This window comes from Balaenoptera borealis (assembly GCF_965194805.1).
Source record: "Balaenoptera borealis genome assembly, chromosome: 1".
In the NCBI taxonomy this organism is placed as follows: domain Eukaryota; kingdom Metazoa; phylum Chordata; class Mammalia; order Artiodactyla; family Balaenopteridae; genus Balaenoptera; species Balaenoptera borealis.
The window spans coordinates 92915059-92935884 of record NC_138860.1 but is presented as its reverse complement, the minus strand read 5'-3'; positions in this window follow the sequence as shown (position 1 = coordinate 92935884).

Sequence of the window (20826 nt, the reverse complement as noted above, 5' to 3'; positions counted from 1 at the left end):
AGGAGTTCCTGCTCTAAGTCCAAGGGTGGCCCTTGTCCCCCAGTGGAGGGCACTTGAACAAGGTGAGGCCCTGCTTAGACACAGATTGGGCTGAGGTTTCTGCCTCTTTCTTTTTTTTTTTTTTTTTAAATTTTATTTATTTATTTATTTATTTATGGCTGTGTTGGGTCTTCGTTTCTGTGCGAGGGCTTTCTGTAGTTGTGGCAAGTGGGGGCCACTCTTCATTGTGGTGCGCGGGCCTTTCACTATCGCGGCCTCTCTTGTTGCAGAGCACGGGCTCCAGACGCGCAGGCTCAGTAATTGTGGCTCACGGGCCTAGTTGCTCCGCGGCATGTGGGATCTTCCCAGACCAGGGCTCGAACCCGTGTCCCCTGCATTGGCAGGCAGATTCTCAACCACTGCGCCACCAGGGAAGCCCTCTGCTTCTTTCTGTTTTCATCTTTGCTCCCATACCTAAGTTCACCCCCTTATGTATGCTCTGAGAAGGATGAGGTGGGAAGAAAGCCCCAGACTTGGAAGGGAGCTTTAGCTTTGATATGACCTCGTTATTTCCCAGCAAAGCCTCATCTGCTTGAGTTGTTGAGATACAAACTGGTAGAGGAACACACTTCGGAGGTGAGTGTAAGTGACCAGAGCCACCATGAATGGCCCTTTCTATATAGAAAGGCATCAGAGTCAGGGTGATCAATTAGGAAATTTATCATCGTCAGTGAAACAAAGGAATTTCCAGACCATAGGACAAATTCATTCATCAATCATGTTACGTATAAACTTGTTTGAAAGCACCAGCCCTAAGCCTTACATAATAGCTGTCCAAGAATTTAGGGATGAAGTTGAAAATTTTAGAATAACAGAGTATTTGGTTGTTGAATACAGAGCTTTTATATGTGTCCTTGTGATATCACCCGGAAGGATAAAAGGATTTGGGGCACTTGTGGTTCTTTTTCATGAAGTATGTAAGAGGGAAATTTAAAAGTGATGTAAGCAGGATATAAGCCTGGATACCCCCCCCACCCCAAATTGTTGATCACATTCTGATGGCACATGTTGGTTTAATAAGTGCTCCTTTCCATCCCTGAATAGCTCTGTTTCTGTCCCTGAGCTTTTAGGATCTTGAGTAAATTATAACACGTAAATAACAAACATACACTCCAAAGACTGATTATTGGGCGCCTACTATGTGCCAGGCCCTGTAACATGGCCATGGTACCTGACCAGAGAGCTTGCGTTTTCGTGGCAGCTGGATTATTAGATCCTGGCCATGTTTATCACCATCTCTCCTGGTCCTAGCACAAGGCCTGGTGCACAGTAGGTGTTCGGTGAATGCTTGTTGAATCCAAAAATGGTCAGAGCCATTTGTGGCTGTCAGACAACCCATCCACACTGGATTGGTTTCCAGCAGGTTCCAGGTCAGACTGGCCTTGGCACAGAGACGCATAGCCAGGTGTCTCTTCTCTTGCTTCTTCCACATTCACGAAGGGCCCAAACAGAAATGTCTTCCTCCTGGGTCATTGAGACAAGGACTTTAAAGCCTGGACCAGCTACATTTATAGGAATGAAAACAGCTGAGAGGGCAGCGGGCAGAAGGAATGGTGCAGACAAGCAGAGGGTAAGACTGTTTTCTGTACTAGATTTTCTCGAAAGCTTTTTATCCAGAGTATCAAAATAACCAGCAGCTGATGCATTTGCTGCCTTGGAGGACAGATTTTGGCATGCGCAGTAATTGTTGTTATTTCTGAGGATTCAGAAGCCTGCAGCCATTGAGTGCCTCATCAACAGCAACACTCACCCTAGCACAAAGCTCCTGCCTCTCCCTTGCTTCATTCCAGAAGGCCAGGACAAAGTGCACATGCTATTTAAAACACCAGGAGGCTCAGCAGCGATCTGCCAGTACTGATGGAATCACCGGATCTGCTCGCAATACGTGTGAAGCAGAAATATTGTCCCAATTGCTGGAGGAAGTGATAGCTTCAGTTCAAAGATTTTTTTGTCCCCCTTTCTTCTAATCAGAGTGGAGAAAAACTTCAGAAGAGGAAATGTTTTATAAAGCTTAGTGAGGTGACATGGTTACAAAATCACAGAGAGGGTCACTCATTTATGCAGGAGGACGCAGTTCAGGAAGGACAAGGGCGCAGCCAAGTACAAATGGCCAGGGTCAGGACCAGAATTCAGGCCTCTTGACTTCTAGGCAAGTCTTCTTGACACCACACTTTGTGAAAGCGGCTGAGGGAAAGACCTCCCATCCCCGGCCTAAGCAGGGAGGCTGGTAAAGGAGTGAAGGAAGGCCGGGTGCAGAGAACACTGCAGTTGGGGGGGGGGTTCCCCTTCTCTTCTGGGGGACCAACCCTGCATACTCATGGGGCCTCTCTCTGATATCTCCTTTCTCCCTCTCTGATATCTTCAATTGCCCCATCTCTGCAGGTCCCTTTCCTTTTGCCTGTGAGCACTCACTTGCCTTTTCTCTCCTAAAGAAACCACTGGCCCTCCTGCTGCCGAACCAGTGGATTCTCGACTTCATTCACTACCAAATTCCTCAGCAAAGTCACACCGTCTCCTTGGTTCCCCTTAACTTCCTGCAATCTGGTTCCCATCTTCTTCCCCTTCCCTTCCCTTCCCCCTACTGAACTGGTATTTTCTTCTTCAGGGTCACCAGTTGCAATAATAACACCGCCACCAATATAATAATGGCAGCATTTATTGAGCGCATCCCTAGTTTCAGGTCCTGGACAAGGCCTCCTCTGGCCCAATCGGTAGGTATCATCTGTTTGTAAATAAGGAAGCTGAGGACCTAAGAGGTAAGTCTCTTGCTCAGTATAAGTCAATGGCTGAGCAGAGATTTGACCCAAGCCTGTGGTGCTCTTGCTGTTAGACACCATGCCTCTTCCTCCTTTAGCCAAGTTCAGCAGACTTTGCCAGTCCTTGGCTTCCTCTCCGATGACCTCCAGCATCATCACTTTCCTTTCTAGGCTTCTGTGACTGCGTCCTGGCTTAACATCTACCTCCCTGATTTCTCCGTCTGCCCTCAGAATGCACATGCCTCCCATGGCTCAGTCCTGGACTTACATTCTTTCCCATGCATCCCCTTCCAGGTGTTCCCTCCTTGTTTTATGATTCCACCCCTACTTCACCTCTGACCTCTCACACATGCCCCTCAGTCACTGACATTTTGAGTGTCGCTATGTGCCAAGTGCTACCTGGGTTCTTGTTTTTGACCACATGCACGGGCGCTAGCAAGGACCCTGTTGCCATTCCCCCTCCACCCCAAGTCTTTGTTCTTAACTCAACCTGCAGCAGCCTGGAGGATCTCATCCTTGGAACCAGTCCGAGAACCTAGCTGGGCTCAGAGCAGTTCGGCTCTTCTCCAGCGGGGGCACCGCAGTCCAGGAAAGCTACCAGCTTGGAACTGGGAAGATTTAACTCCTCGAAGGTCGTGAGACCTTGGGAGAAAGATCTATCCTCTTTGAGCCATAATAAGTATAATTACTTATAATTATATAATTAAATATATTAAAGTAATTTCTGAGCAGCTTCTATGGGCCAGTCCTGTTCTAGGTGCCGGGGATTCAGCAAGTGAACGAAACAGCCTCTAGTCACATGGAACTGAATTTCTAGAAAGCTGCTTCACCCACCATTAACTAGTTATTTAATATACAATATATACCAGGCCTGTAAAAATAAAATTGTGATTTAGTTGAGCTTGACTTGGAAAGAAGGGTGAGACAGAGGAAACAGGCACTGATCTCCTTAGGTGCAGAGTCTAGCGAAACTCCTAGCGGCTCGGAGTCTCTCCTCTGCTCTCCTGATGCAAACAGCCTTGAGCCTCCAACTTCCCAGACTGGTCCAGCTCTGTCCGTACAAGGGCCTCCAATGACCCTATGGCCACCACGTGGACAGCCCGGATCTCGTCTTCGTGGGTGCTGTGTTCAGACAGCTCTGAGGCTCTCCCCTTCTCTCCCACTAGGACGGGTCCTCAGTGCTACTCAGGAGCCCCCGCAGTACTGCTGCTGCCCCGGAGTCCTCATTCCGCAGCCCCCACCAACCCTGGCATCAGGCATTCCTACTGGGGCCACTGCAGAGATGCCCCCGGGGCAGGGCCCCCTAAAGATCAAATTCTGTCTGTAGAGCATCACGGCTGCTCTGTCCCGTCACGTGGTGCCATGTTGACAATTAGTGATCTGTGCTACTGAGGCCCAGGCAGGAGCCTCATGCCCTCTTTGTAATGCTCCTATAGAGGAGTCTGGGCTGGGTGGCTCTAGGTCACCTCAGTCGTCCAACTCAATGCATTTATTACAGTCCTGGGCAGGATCTGTGTTAGGTACAAGGAAACGAAGATCAAGAAGAAGTGTTTCCTGCCATATAGAAACTTGCCATCCAGTGGGGAAGCAGAATGTAAACTGATAAGATACATCCCAGGGAAGATATGGAAGCTCAGGGGATGGAGCATCTGACCAACTTGGAGCTTCAGAGACTCTTCACTGTTGTCCACTGCAGTAGCATAAATTCCATATTCCTTAAAGCCTTGTGTCATCTGGCCCCTTGTGCCTCTTCATCTTCCCCTCTTGCAACTTCCTTTACTTTTCTACAGCTCCAGCCTTAGTGACTTTTTTTCAGTTCATTTAATAAGCTGTGCTGGCACCTCTGGACCCCATATTCCTTTTTCAGTTCTTCAAAAACTATCACTCCCCAAGCTCCATCTTGCCCATTTCGCTTCCTGTGAGACTCATCTCTCAGAATCTTAGATGACATTTCTAATGGGGTGCTTTCCTTGATCCCCCAAGTCAAGACCGGGGGCCCTTTCTAGGTACTTCTGAGGCATTCTGTATTGCACAGAGCAAATGCTTAAATATATGTAAATGAGCTAAGCTTTGAGGCATGAGTCAGAGCCAGGGAAGAATGTTGGGAAGCACATCATTTCAGACAGAGGGAAAACTTGAACTAAGGTGTGCAAGTGTGAAACAGCATGGTGCGTGCAGGAAGCTGCAGTCGGTTCAGAATTAATGGGGCACGAAGTGGCAGGAGATTAAGCCGGAGGAGTCACAGGTCAGGTCAAGGAGATTGTGGATTATGGAGAGTAAGACTAAGTGCAGGGAGGCCCCCCCGGGGTCTGTAGTCATTCCCAGGCAAAATGGTCATTCCTCAGTGTCATCTGTCATAAAGAGGGAGGGAGCTGGGGTATTTACCCTCCAACCTCCATTCAAAATTGGTTGAAGGCTATTTTGGGGGAGGGGAGAATAGTCCCCCACCACTAGTAGTTTCCCTCCTTTACTCATTTGAACACACTCTTGCAGCCAGAGAAAGCCCCCAGGTACTTGTAGAAAAAGACCATAAGCATGCACCTCGATAGTGAGATCTGAGGCACTGACGGCACCAGTACCTTATGCTACACATTCTTAGCCTGATGCTCCAAAGTCTTCCATTTCTCTCCTCCCAGTCTGCTCTACTTGGATTGAAACATAAAGTTCATATCCAAGTGAACAACAACGATGACGCCTGAGCGGGGCACTGGGAGCTAAGCATGGAGAGGAGACACGTTCAAAATAAATGCAGGGGTAAGTTTGTCAGGACGTGGGAATGGTTGGATGACGGGATGAGGGAGAGAAAGGGGTGTCCTGGATGTCCCCTGGCTTCCTTATTTGCCTGACCAGGTAAATGTTTGTGCCAACTATGGAGATGGTGTCAATGATGGAGGCTGTGGGTGGCTGGGAAGCAGAGATCTTCAGTTTAGTATTTGGGGGGACCTGTGGAACATTCAGGGGCATCTGTGCAACATGAAAGTCTGGAAGTCAGGAAAGATGTCAGGGCTAGCAGTCTCTGCCCATTGCATGCAGGCTGAACGGAGCCAGAGACATTATTCCAAAGTCTCTACTGAGGACTCCCTCCCTCAATGCCATACTCTCATTCCTCTACCATATTGGCACCAAACCAACTCTGGGGCATCTCCCAGAGGCCTGAGCCCAGGGAAATAGGCCACTTGCTCCAATATTCTCTGGTTCTTTCCTACCCGTTTCTCACCGCCACCTTTAGGAGCAGGCCCAAGAGTGAGGGAAAATGAGGACCCTGGCCAATGATCCCCTGGCCTGGCCTGTCTTTCCCCTGCCCATTCTCCTCTGCTGGGCTAAAGGGAAGTGCTTTTTCCTCCTCCTTTCCTCAGCCAGACCTCCTCTTAGGTTACGCTCTGGGCTCTCCCCTACTTAGGCCTATAGTGAAACTCTGTGATCAAGAGCTCCAAGTCTGGCTCTTGATATTTTAATGGGAGCTTAAGGAATTCAGAGACCACCCCGCACCCCGCTTTTTTGACTCTGAGAATGCTTGGCTTTCAAATCCATTTTCTTGCTATGAACTCAAAAATCCTATTCTGGATGTGGAAAGCTGAACATTGACTCTTTCTTTCTCTTTGCATCCCAGCTGCAACAATCCCAAAAGTCTCCTATGAAAACCACAGGCCTCTGGAAGAATAGGGGTAGGTTGAATACTGGGAATGCAAAATAGAGTATATATACACATCCTTGTTACATTCATACAATAGGCAAGAGTCTACCATCCCCACTAAACTATAAAGTCCTAGGAACTGTCAATTCCTAGTACCCATCATAACACCTGGAGTATAGTAGGTCCTCAACAAATGCATATTATTGAATGAATCAATTGAAACTCAAGAGTTTGAATAACCAGACAGAGGTCACACAGCTAGCAAGTAACTAACCTAGTCTGTGGGCTCCAAGACCCATGCCCTCAGCATTGCACCTTACTGACTAGTATTTGGAAAAATTCTTAAAGAACCAAGACTTAGGTATTTAAAATGATGTTTTGTGAGCATGGTAGAAGAAAAGAAGACTGTAGACCATTCAGGTGTGCTGGCTCACTTAACAGTTTAATCCCACCATGACCCTGGCCATGCTCCCTTAGCCCCACTCAGTCTCGGGCTGTATTCCTGTTAAGTAAGCAGCAGTTTGGGAGCAGCAGGGAGTTCCTGGGATCCGTTTCCGGTACTGATGGCGTGCCTGCTGAGATGCCGGATGCAGCAGATGGGGGACACGCATCACCCCTGCAGGTAGCACCTTTTTTTTTTTTTTAATTAATTTATTTACTTATTTATTTTTGGCTGCGTTGGGTCTTCGTTACTGTGCGCAGGCTTTCTCTAGTTGCGGCGAGCGGGGGCTACTCTTTGTTGCGGTGCATGGGCTTCTCATTGCAGTGGCTTCTCTTGTTGCGGAGCACAGGCTCTAGGTGCGCGGGTTTCAGTAGTTGTGGCACGTGGGCTCAGTAGTTGTGGCTCACTGGCTCTAGAGCGCAGGCTCAGTAGTTGTGGCGCACGGGCTTAGTTGCTCCGCAGCATGTGGGATCTTCCCGGACCAGGGCTCGAACACATGTCTATGCATTGGCAGGCGGATTCTTAACCACTGTGCCACCAGGGAAGTCCAGGTAGCACCTTTTTGACAAGGGTCTTGCTGCCAGCAGGACTTCACTTCTGCCAGACTGTGAGCCTGGCAAAACTTGCCTCCATCTGAGGGACCAGTGATCACCCTTAGGTTTCCATTCTGCTCTCAGGAAATGGCCTGGGATAGTCACTGGCCCTGAGCTTAAAGGGACTGAAATTCATTGGTTCTCTCAGGGGTATCTGCATTTCAGTAGGCAACAGAGCTGGCTCAAGACATGGCAGAGCTAACTTGTAAACTGGATGAAGGGGACATTTGAAGGAACACAGGATCTGGGGGGTGCGGGGCACTGAAATAATTTCTCATTTGTTCATGGACAGATGTATTGACATCCATGGATCATGCTTTCTCTGGTATCTGGGCCTTTGCACATGGTCTTTCCTCTTCCTGGGACATTTTCCCTGCTCTGTGTCCCCTTCACTAGGCTGACCCTGCCTTGTCTCTGAGGCCTCAGCGCAGATGTGACTTTGGAGGCAGCCTGACTCCCCAAGTGTGGGGTAGGGTCCTCCCCTGTGGCCCCATCACCCCCTCTGATTGTGCCTCTGCAGCGTCTGCACTGGATTACAAAGGCCTGCCTGCCTGTTGGTCTCCCTTCTCTCTCCCTCAACAAGCTTCTCTTGGCGGTGGCAGGGGCCGTGCCATCACCAGCACCTACCACAGTGCCTGCACACAGTAGACGCCCCATTCTTCATTGTTACTTAACTGCATGTTTACACACATGCTTCTCAATTCTTCATTTGCCTTTCTGTGGATGTAAGTGAAACACGCGTAACCACAGTTTCTTTCTTAGCTTATACCTTTCCCCAAGAGAAGCAAGAAAAGCCTAGGCTTTAGAACCCAAAAGATCTGGGTTCACAATTCCAGTTCCTTCACTTATCAAGACCCACACATGTAAATTAAAATGAGGCCCACCTATAAGGCATAGGAGGGGCTCTGTTTAGCAGGTGCTCAACACAGACTTGGGTGCATCGCCCCCTCCACCGCGCCCGCGTGCACACATGCCCCGTGCAGACGTGTCCCACGCATGCACCCCCCACGTGCCCTGTCATGGGCTGAGCTGGATGGATCGTATCAGTACGTGCGGGAGACCAAGGGAGGTTTGAGTGACCACCACAGGGTTAGAGAAGGAGGGGCTGCCAGATGCTACAGGACAGCGAGGGGCTAGGATGCAGACCGGAACTCTTCTTCTCCAGGCTCCTTGCTCCTCTGGGCGGTGGAATGTCCTCAAGCTGTCTTTCCTCCCTCATTCTGCAAACCTGCAGAAGTTTTTTTTTTTTTTTTTTTTTTTTTTTCCAGGGTGGAGATTCATTTATCGGCATTCTAATTTTAAAAGTTCCCCATGTGCAGAGCTGACTTTGATCTTCAGCAGGAGTTTATTTCTTCCTATTAGCACCACATTATACAATCTCTGACAGATCAATCACAGCTATTGTTGTACTGTTTATTCTACACACTGGATAATTTTACTTTCAAAATGTTATTTTAATTAAGAAGGAAGTACATGAGGGGAAGGCATTTTCCTGACAGACAGGCTTCTGTGACCCCACAGAGCAGGTGTATACCTGCAATGCAGTGTCTCCAGCAAGGACTTCAGGTCTCAGCCCCAGGGAGGAAGTCAGTCCTGGGCTTATAGGATGTCAGGGGAGGACTGGGAAGATCTTGCTTCGATATTTTTCTGAGAAAAAAATATCTAACCAAGGTAAGATATTTAAGCTGAGTTAGATATTTTTCTAAGAAATTTTCTTCTTTGTCTTTTTTGGATAGTTTGCCTTTGTGTTATGTAAAATAAAGAATGTGATTGACTTAATAGAAGACTGTATTGGCATAAGGGTTGGGCCTGTGGCCTTCAAAGTTCCTTTATCCTAGGACGGAGTCCAGCCTGCCTCAGCCACTTACTACCTCTGTGACCTTGGGTGAGTTTCTTAACCTCTCTCAGCATCAGATTCATCAGAGGAGGAAGAGAAGGAGGGCACATGGGAACACTGGGAGGTTTAAACAAGACAATGGAGGGAAGGCACTTTGGGATGTTCCTTGGCACAGAGTGAGTACTCGGTGAAGCGACCATTATTTGATTCCACAGGTACATTTCCTTCTTCTCAGATGAAGCTGGGATGAGAGAGGGGGGAGACGCAGACTTCGCCAACTTGACAGTTTTTCAGAGGGCCCCCCCTGGTTTGGAAAGAGTAGCCACTTGGAAACCACAGAATCCAGAAACACATTTCAACCTCACCATTTACCCTCAAGTTCTGGACCTAGAGCCAGATACCAAGCGGGTTGGAGCAGCAAGTTCCTTTTTTTCAAAAAGGAAAGCATTTTGTAGTAAGGGGAAAAATACTTGCACAAGAGGCCCGAGAAGAAAGGCTCTGATGCGTGAAGTCGTCCCTCTGGATTGAGATGAAATAAAGAGCTACTTTGCTACCAAGGTCTTAGGATGGAGCAAAGAGCTGGTTTAAACTCTGCATCTGATGTGTGCTTTGGTGAAGCTAAATCCTCGTTAAGTCATGCAGTGTCAATGCCAACATCATACTGTCACACCTGATTGGTGTGATTAAGGTGATGAGGAGGCCTCCTTAGCCCCCTTGGAAATGAGCCTACGTTGTCACAGAGGAACGACAGTTGCTGAAGGACTCTTATCCCCGTGATAGAACCTGGGAGCCATCAGGGCCTGGACCAAAAAGCTACAGAAATGAAAAAAAAAGAAAAAAAAAAAAACCCCTAAAATCTCTACAGGATAAAACCATCTTTCCCACGTGGAATTCTATATTAGGTCCCATCAGAATAAAGTTCAAGGGGCAACCACACTTCTTTTGCCGTGTTAGAATCTTGTCATTTCAAATATTGAGCCCTCTGAGATCAGGTATTCAGCGTTTTTCATCTCTGCACCGTTGGCAGATCTGAGTACTCACAGTACCTGGCAGAAATTGAATTCAGTAAAATTATTCCAAGAAATGGGCCATCGTTTGGGGTCATATGCTATTGAAAAATCTTTGTTGTAATGGGACTTAAATACTGTTCTTTAATAACAGCTGGGGTCTGTTGGGGGGGGAATAAAGGTATAAATGAGGTAGAAACTGAAGACAGCACATACGGCATTGTCATTAGTGGGATTTAGAATGCAGTTAATAAATGAAACAGGCCGTGTGTCCAGAAGCAGCACATGAAGTCACATCGCTCCATGTGTGGCTTTAGCGATCTTTCCAAAGTCCTTGCACATCTGCAGGGAAAGACAAAATTGGTTTGCATTGGAAGAAAGGGAAGTTTACCCAGGACATCAAGTGCAGTATTGTAGATCTCTCAACAGAGGAATGAGGCACAGATTATGCCTTTTTATGGGGATATTTCTTTTCCAATGAAAGCAAAATCATTGGAAACACTGTCTTAGTTAGCCTTATTTTTATAGGCTTTCATGTACTTTTCAGCACTTTTATATAATACAGATATTCATTTAAACTTCAGAAGGAAAAGTTAACACGATTTCAGTTTATTCTACACAGTTTTCTTCAGTACTGGGCTTGATAAACATTACAAACTGTCCCTCGGCTGCCAATGGCTCTGAGAGTTGCTATTTGGCATCTAAAGCTGTGAATCTCTTCTGCAATGTTTTTCTCTTTAGGTTATTCTTTACTTTCTTCTTAGAAGAGGAGATTCTGGTCCATACCTCCTTGTTGCCTCTCGCCACTCTGCCACGCGTGGGAAATTGCTGATCACTAACTACCTAAAAAGGTGGTTTGGCTTCCCTAGACACCAAAGTAGGTCTAAGACAAAAGTCACTAAAAATGGCCATTGTCCAAGGTTTGCAAAAGTCAGAGAAGAGTTTCAGTGGTAATGGTTTCAAATAGCTGTTTTAAAAGATACAACAAATAATAAAAATCTAATAAAAATTATAGTCAGGCACTTTGCAAATTTAAAGCCTGACATAAAAATGCAGAATCAAATGATTCTAGTTAGTGTGCCAGGATGCAATGTGCCAGGATATGAGGAGGAGAGGAGTGTTGGCGCTGTCTGTTTTTAGCTGTGCCTGACCCATGGAGAGCAGCACAAAGAATGCTTTGCAAGAAGAGTGGCACAAAGCTGGCAGGGCAGGAAAACACCAAACAAGACAGAGGGAGGAAGGGACTTGAACATGCTCCATGCTTGCCAAGTGTCAGACGCTCACACACAAAGTTGAACAGGATGTATTCTTTTCAGTTCCTTTTCATAAGTTTTCTTCTCAGGTTTGGTCTTTGGCTTAGGGCCAGTGAAGCCAAGGTTAGTGTGATGGAAGGATTTGCAACCTTGAAGGAAGATGCTCCTGAGTTCTGCTTAGGACTGGTCCACACAGGATAGTGAAGGAGGCACTGCTTCTTTTACATGGCTCCCCCTCTCCTCCCTGCATTCCTTCCAAGGCCCATGCACAGCCAGGAGCCCCCTACTCAGGCTGGACAAGAGGGAGGGGGGAAAGCAATGCCCTAGGAGTCAGGAGTCCTTCTCTTTGGATCTCAACTCAATTCTAATTTTCTACATGACGTTGGGCAAGATCATTTATCTCTCTGGACCTCAATTTCTTCAAATGAAATAAGAGGCTTGGACTAGATGATTTCAAGGGTGTCTCTGAGTTGCTAAAATAAATCAATCCACATTAAAGAACCTCTCTAGTGGGTATTTTCATTTTGAAATAAGCTGCCTGCAAAGGGCAATGCTTATCCAAGAAGAATGACTCTTTAAAATGGTGAAATTTCAGGCATTTTGCCTGCCAAATGAAAAATAGAGTTCGTTTTTTGAAACGATGTGTGTGTGTGTTGTCTCTATCGTCTCTAACGATGTCTCTATGTGTGTGGGGGGCGGGGGGTGGGTGTGTGTTGCATGAAGGGGGTGGTTTAGAGGATTGAGAGCTTTCTTGTCTTTCTAGTTGCCAACAGCATACACCTTGGGGTCATCGTCGACTGCTTTCTTCCCCCCCCCGCCCCGCCCAATATCCAATTCATTAGCAAATCCTAGTGGTTCAATTTAATGTATTTAGAATATGATCACTTTTCATTATTTCCAATATTACTGATGATCAGTAGACCATCATGTGCATCTCTCACCTGGGTGATAGCAATACTCTCTTAACTGCTTTCTCTGCTTCTAACCTTGTCTCTGAATACCAGCTGCTGCCAGAATGATCCTGCCAAAACGTCTCTTCCCAAAACCCCCTTTTGGAATCTGTATTAGTCAGTTTGGGCCAGATTATGCTGAGGTAACAGACACCACCAAAATCTAAGTGGCTTAACCTAATAAAGCGTACTTCTTATTCAAAGTGACTACACCGCCTCTGCTCCCATTCTGTTGACTGAGCAAGGCACATGGCTACACATAGCTTCAAAGGGACAAAGAAGAGCAATCCTATCCTGAGGTCAGACAGGAAATATTTGGCAGAAAGCATAACGGCTGCCACAACTCCCATTTCACTCAGAAAATATCCCCAGTCCTCGTCACGCCCTCCAGGGCCCTGAGTGGTATGACTTCCCAACCCCGTACCTCTGTCTCGGCTCCTTCTACTTTCTCTCTCCTTCCACTTCAGCTGCTTCACGCTCCAGGCAGTTTCCCTGTGACACTGTGACTTATAATAAGAAATGTATATTGGATCCTTGACCCATTTGTGGCACGGAACCCCTCAAACCATTAGAATTGCCTGTGACGAAAGCCATGAAGGTGTCTCCTGTTTTGTTAATGAGATGACTTTTGGATCACACCTAAGGATGGAAGCTGGTTACCAGGAGAATCAACCTCATGATTGGAGGGTTGGGACTTTCAATCCCACCCCCTGACCTCTGCAGAGGGGAGAGAAGCTGGAGGAATCAATTTCCAATGGCCAGGGACTTAATGTCATGTCTATATAATGAAGCCTCCACGGAAACCCAAAAGGATGGGCTCAGAGAGCTTCTAGGTGTGAACATGGGGAGATGGGGGAGAGTGGTGCCCTAGGAGACGGCATGGAAGCTCGGTGCCCTTTCTTTATACCTTGCCCTGTGCATCTCTTCTAACTGGCTGTTCCTGAGTTATATGCTTTTATAATAAACCAGTAATCCATAGGTAAAATGTCTCTCAGAGTTTTGTGAGCGGCTCTAGCAAATTAATCCAACCCAAAGAGGGGGTCAGAGGAAGCATAGGTGACAACCTGGATTTGTGATTGGCGTCTGAAGTGGGGGGAGGGTAGTTTTGTAGAACTGAACCCTTAACCTGTGGATTCCGTGGCTATCTCTGCATAGAGGGTGTCAGAATTGAGTTGAATTGTAGGACCCCGAGCTGGTGTCAGAGAATTGCTTGGTGGTGTGGAAAGCCCCCAGCCTCCCATGTTGAAATTGGGTGCAGAACCTTTCTTCACCCACCAGGGCCTTCGTACTTGCTCTCTGCTCCTCGGAATGCTCTCCCCGCCACCAGATGTTTGTATAACACACTTCCTCACTTCCTTCAAGTCTTCGCTCAAGTGGCCCCTTAATATTGAGGATTTTCCTGACCACTGTAATTAAAAATACAAACCACCCTCTCCCACACATACACCCCAGCACTTCCTATCCTGCTTCCCTGGTTTTTTTTCCTACTGAACTTATCACCTCCTGATATAACATATAATTGACATTTATTTTATGACAGAGTGTGATCATTGAAAGCATGGGCTCTGTATTACTTAGGTTCAAGTCTATGACTCCTCCATTTCCTAGCTGGTGACCTTGGGGAGGTTACTTGACTTCTCTGTGCCTCACTTTCCTTGTCTGTAAATTGTGGTTAACAATAGTGCCTACCAGACAGGGTGGTGGTGAAGATGAAATATGAAAGCACTTAGAACAGGGACTGGCACACAGCAGTAGCATTTGTTATTCTTATTTGGTGTCTGATTTGCAGCCCTAGGCTGTCAGCTCCATTGGGCAGTGATTTTTGTCCTTTTTCAGCCCAGACCCCGGAGCAGCATCGGGTTAACAGGAGGCACAGCATGAATATTGGTTACGTGAGTGAGTAACTGAGTGACTACTTGAACAAGTGGAGTATTGGGCAACCTGGCCAGCACTCTGGCCCCAAAGTCCTCAGGCCTCGGCATGGGGAGGCCTGCAGAGGAGACCGCTTCCACCACCAGGCCAGACTGCACAGACTCAGGGTCCCCAAAACACCTGCCTCCACCCCTGCTCAGGACTCCCCTGATGCAATGATGAGTGATGGGTGGCTGGATTCATTCTATCGGGAAGTATCCTGCTGCTCTTTGAATCTGAGTCTAAAAATGGATCTCAGAATGCAGAAGAAAATTGAGCTGCTCTATAATGGTAAACCCTTCATCGGCAGTCAGCCGCGACTGTGGCCTTGAACCCTGTACTCTCCTCCTGGTGCAGGACATGCCTGTCCTACTGCAAATTGGCCACTTGCCACTGTTGTGTTTTGTCTCCGGTGTGTCCCCATGGGGAGCTCTGAAGGCCCAGCAGCTATCACTGGGCCAGGTACACAGTCGGTGCTCTCAGTATAGTGTTGTTCAATGAATGACCCACCAGATTCAGAAACCCACTGAGTAGAAGTCAAACTGTTCACATCCTCTCCAGTTTGTGGCAGGGAATTTCAATCTCCCGAAGTGTGGGAAATTACAACCAGAGCTATCAGAGCCTCATTCTCCCCTTATAATTGGACAAATTAATTTAGCAGCACAAACTCGAAATGTCTTAATAAGGGGCATCTGGATTCCTGGGACGCTGTAGCGCTTTGCAGTCCGGCATATCAGACCTTCCCACATGGATCAGCTACCTGAGGGAACTCAGGGCAAAATCAGCAATTTCCTGATCTGTCCCATCTAGGGTGCACCGGAGCTTTTTCTGTGGTGAGACTGGTTTAGGATTACAAAGCAAAGTGTAGGTACTGAGAGAAAAAATTCCTGGCAGTGAGGATATGTGAGGGTGGTTCGTGTTCTTAAATATATTACCTACGACAGGCTTTGAGAAGTGTTGAGGTGAGGGGAGACCCAGGGGGAGTATCAGGTACCATAATTCTTAATTCGGGACTCAATTCTGTTTGCCAACATCTGATTCTGTGTGAGGTTGGTGGGGAGTCTCTTTCCTGTGTGCTGCTACTCTCAACCTCCAGGCCCTAAGGGTAAAAAGTCAGTGGGATGGGAGCATGTCCATGGTTGACAGGAGATAAGGAGGGGGAGTCACACGGTTCCTTTCTTTTCCACCTTGGAACCTGCTACAGGAAAATAATGGTGGGAAAATCATGGTGAACATGTTTGCTCAGATGGGTACATGGCTGCACTTTACTTGCTGGGTACCCCCCTTTACCCTACCCCGTGCCTCTTCTGGCCCCCATTCTCTGACTGGGAAAACAGAGAGAGCTGTGCTGTGACTTGTCTGGGGACTTGGCCCTGGCAACAATTGTGAAGCAGGTAAAGCTTACCTGTCCTCATACTTTTCTATTCGCTTCCCAACCCCTTTGCTTCTCAAAAGGTTGAGGGACCCAGGCAAGTTCCTGATTTATTTTTTTAAATTTACTTACTTTTTTGAATTTTATTTAATTAATTTATTTTTTATACAGCAGGTTCTTATTAGCTATCTATTTTATACACATCGGTGTATACATGTCAATCCCAGTCTCCCAATTCATCACAACACCACCACCCCTCCCCCAGCCGCTTTCCCCCCTTGGTGTCCATACGTTTGTTCTCTACATCTGTGTCTCTATTTCTGCCCTGCAAACTGGTTCATCTGTACTATTTTTCTAGATTCCACATATATGCGCTAATATACGATATTTCTTTTTCTCTTTCTGACTTACTTCACTCTGTATGACAATCTCTAGGTCCATCCACGTCTCTACAAATGACCCAGTTTCGTTCCTTTTTATGGCTGAGTAATATTCCATTGTATATATGTACCACATCTTCTTTATCCATTCATCTGTCGATGGGCATTTAGGTTGCTTCCATGCCCTGGCTATTGTAAATAGTGCTGCAATGAACATAGGGGCGCATGTGTCTTTTTGAATTATGGTTTTCTCAGGGTATATGCCCTATAGTGGGGTTGCTGTGTCATATGGTAATTCTATTTTTAGTTTTTTAAGGAACCTCCATACTGTTCTCCATAGTGGCTGTATCAATTTACATTCCCACCAACAGTGCAAGAGGGTTCCTTTTTCTCCACACCCTCTCCAGCATTTGTTGTTTGTAGATTTTCTGATGATGCCCATTCTAACCAGTGTGAGGTGATACCTCATTGTAGTTTTGATTTGCATTTCTCTAATAATTAGTGATGTTGAGCAGCTTTTCATGTGCCTTTTGGCCATCTGTATGTCTTCTTTGGAGAGATGTCTATTTAGGTCTTCTGCCCATTTTTGGATTGGGTTGTTTGTTTTTTTAATATTGAGCTGCCTGAGCTGTTTATATATTTTGGAGATTAATCCTTTGTCCGTTGATTCATTAGCAAATATTTTCTCGCAATCTGAGGGTTGTCTTTTCGTCTTGTTTATGGTTTCCTTTGCTGTGCAAAAGCTTTGAAGTTTCATTAGGTCCCATTTGTTTATTTTTGTTTTTATTTCCATTACTCTAGGAGGTGGATCAAGAAAGATCTTGCTGTGGTTTATGTCAAAGAGTGTTCTTCCTATGTTTTCCTCTAAGAGTTTTATAGTGTCCGGTCTTACATTTAGGTCTTTATTCCATTTTGAGCTTATTTTTGTGTATGGTGTTAGGTAGTGTTCTAATTTCATTCTTTTACATGTAGCTGTCCAGTTTTCCCAGCACCACTTATTGAAGAGGCTGTCTTTTCTCCGTTGTATATCCTTGCCTCCTTTGTCATTGATTAGTTGACCATAGGTGTGTGGGTTTATCTCTGGGCTTGCTATACTGTTCTATTGATCTATATTTCTGTTTTGTGCCAGTACCATATTGTCTTGATTACTATAGCTTTGTAGTATAGTCTGAAGTCAGAGAGTCTGATTCCTCCAGCTCCGTTTTTTTCCCTCAAGATTGCTTTGGCTATTTGGGGCCTTTTGTGTCTCCATACAAATTTTAAGATTCTTTGTTCTAGTTCTGTAAAAAATGCCATTGGTAATTTGATAGACATTGCATTGAATCTGTAGATTGCTTTGGGTAGTATAGTCATTTTCACAATATTGATTCTTCCAATCAAAGAACATGGTATATCGCTCCATCTGTTGGTGTCATCTTTGATTTCTTTCATTAGTATCTTATAGTTTTCTGAGTACAGGTCTTTTACCTCCTTAGGTAGGTTTATTCCTAGGTATTTTATTCTTTTGGCTACAATGGTGAATTGGATTGTTTCCTTAATTTCTATTTCTGATCTTTCATTGTTAATGTATAGGAATGCAAGAGATTTCTGTGCATTAATTTTGTATCCTGCAACTTTACCAAATTCATTGATTAACTCTAGAAGTTTTCTGGTGGCATCTTTAGGATTTTCTATGAATAGTATCCTGTCATCTGCAAACAGTGACAGTTTTACTTCTTCTTTTCCAATTTGTATTCCTTTTTTTGTTTTTTCTTCTCTGATAGCCATGGCTAGGACTTCCAAAACTGTGTTGAATAATAGTGGCGTGGTGGGCATCCTTGTCTTGTTCCTGATCTTAGAGGAAATGCTTTCAGTTTTTCACTGTTGAGAATGATGTTTGCTGTGGGTTTGTCATGCATGGCCCTTATTATGTTGAGGTAAGTTCCCTCTATGCCCACTTTCTGGAGAGTTTTTATCACAACTGGGTGTTGAATTTTGTCAGAAGCTTTTTCTGCATCTATTGAGATGATCATATGGTTTTTATTCTTCAGTTTGTTAATATGGTGTCCCATATTGATTGATTTGCATATATTGAAGAATCCTTGCATCCCTGGGATAAATCCCACTTGATCCTTTTAATGTGTTGTTTGATTTTGTTTGCTAGTATTTTGTTGAGGATTTTTGCATCTATATTCATCAGTGATATTGGTCTGTAATTTTCTTTTTTTGTAGTATCTCTGTCTGGTTTTGGTATCAGGGTGATGTTGGCCTTGTAGAATAAGTTTGGGAGTGTTCTTTCCTCTGCAATATTTTGGAAGAGTTTGAGAGGTTGGATGTTAGCTCTTCTCTAAATGTTTGATAGAATTCACCTGTGGAACAAGTACAGGTTTCTGGTAACTGTACTGCTGAACTGAATGAATAAGCATTTTCAGAACTCTAATGAAAAACTGATGAACTCATAAAAGTGCTAACAAAAGATCAAGATGAAAAAAAAATTAATTACATGGGACTGAGTGAACTGATGAGGATGAGTATAATTTTTGTGACTTTCTGTCTGAATTAAAAAAAAAAAAATCCCACAAGGACTCAGAGGCAAAGAATATACAAATCAATTTTCACTGCGAAGTAAAGGAGCTGTTACAGTGGAGGATTACTGGACTGAATGTCAATATTATGACATAGTATGAGTGTGTTTCATGTTTGGTAATTGCAATCATTGTTGCTTTTGTTGTGGTCATCCATGTACAATGCTTGGTGTCAGTCTATTTATCTCTTGTAAAAATAAAATACAGTGTGTGTGTGTGAAAAAAAAAGAAAAAAAAATAATAAATAGCTCAATATGAAAAAAAAAAAAAGTAGAATCATTAGATTTTTTGTGAAGTTCTGCTTTCAATGGAACTGGAACACAAAATAGGGGCAGAACTTCTTAGTATTCTTATTATGATCAACCATGAAATAAAAAATGAGTATAATCAGTTTAAAACTCTCATTTTTTGAAAAGTCCTGAGAGAGTGATATAGTAATACACCATTGGATGTATATATGTTTGTCATCGGTTCAGCTACTTTGTCAAATAAAAACAAATCCAGATAAGCTGAGACTTCATACAGAAAGACTAGTGGATAGGATGATCTGTCCTATCTCAGGAACTGCAAGTGTCTAAAAATCAAACTGAAAAATGCTTTTTTCATAGATCAGAAATAAGGGAAATTGAGCAAAGAAGAGAGAGTAAGCCGAATGTATGATCAGCATGATTTGACAGGAAATGTGTCTCGCTATGGTCAGTGGGTTCTGGGGATAAGCTCATAAGAGGGTGCTCTCCTTACTTGAGCACTTACTCAGGCTTGGGGGTGACCTAAAGTTCAGGGACCTGTGGGCATGAGAGAAATCTGACTTAACTTTGGTCAATTGTGAATACCTGGTCAATATGAAAATTGATTAATTGCTTTTAAAATAAATGGCAATAGTTCATGAAAAAAAAAAAAAAGAAGAATTCACCTGTGAAGGCATCTGATCCTGGACTTTTGTTTGTTGGAAGATTTTTAATCACAGTTTCAATTTCATTACTTGTGATTGGTCTGTTCATATTTTCTATTTCTTCCTGGTTCAGTCTTGGAAGGTTATACCTTTGTAAGAATTTGTCCATTTTTTCCAGGTTGTCCATTTTATTGGCATAGAGTTGCTTGTAGTAGTCTCTTAGGATGCTTTGTATTTCTGTGGTGTCTGTTGTAACTTCTCCTTTTTCATTTCTAATTTTATTGATTTGAGTCCTCTCCCTCTTTTTCTTGATGAGTCTGGCTAACGGTTTATCAATTTTGCTTATCTTCTCAAAGAACCAGCTTTTAGTTTTATTGATCTTTGCTATTGTTTTCTTTGTTTCTATTTCATTTATTTCTGCTCTGATCTTTATGATTTCTTTCTACCTACTTTGGGTTTGGTTTTCTCTTCTTTCTCTAGTTGCTTTAGGTGTAAAATTAGATTCTTTATTTGAGATTTTTCTTGTTTCTTGAGGTAGGCTTGTATAGCTATAAACTTCCCTCTTAGAACTGCTTTTGCTGCATCCCATAGCTTATGGATGTCATTTGTCTCTAGGTATTTTTTGATTTCCTCTTTGATTTCTTCAGTGATCTCTTGGGTATTTAGTAATGTCTTGTTTAGCCTCCATGTGTTTGTGTTTTTTATGTTTTTTCCCTGTAATTTATTTCTTTTTTTTTTAAGAGCTCCTTATTTATTTATTTATTTATTTATTTATTTAATTTTTTTGGCTGTGTTGGATCTTCATTTCTATGCGAGGGCTTTCTCTAGTTGTGGCAAGCGGGGGCCGCTTTTCATCGCGGTGTGCAGGCTTTTCACTGTTGCGGCCTCTCTTGTTGCAGGGCACAGGCTCCAGATGCGCAGGCTCAGTAGTTGTGGCTCATGGGCCTAGTTGCTCCGTGGCATGTGGGATCTTCCCAGACCAAGGCTCAAACCCGTGTCTCCTGCATTGGCTGGCAGATTCTCAACCACTGAACTACCATGGAAGCCCTGTAATTTATTTCTAATCTCATAACGTTGTGGTCAGAAAACATGCTTGATATGATTTCAATTTTCTTAAATTTACCGAGGCTTGATTTGTGACCCAAGATGTGATCTATCCTGGAGAATGTTCCATGCACACTTGAGAAGAAAGTGTG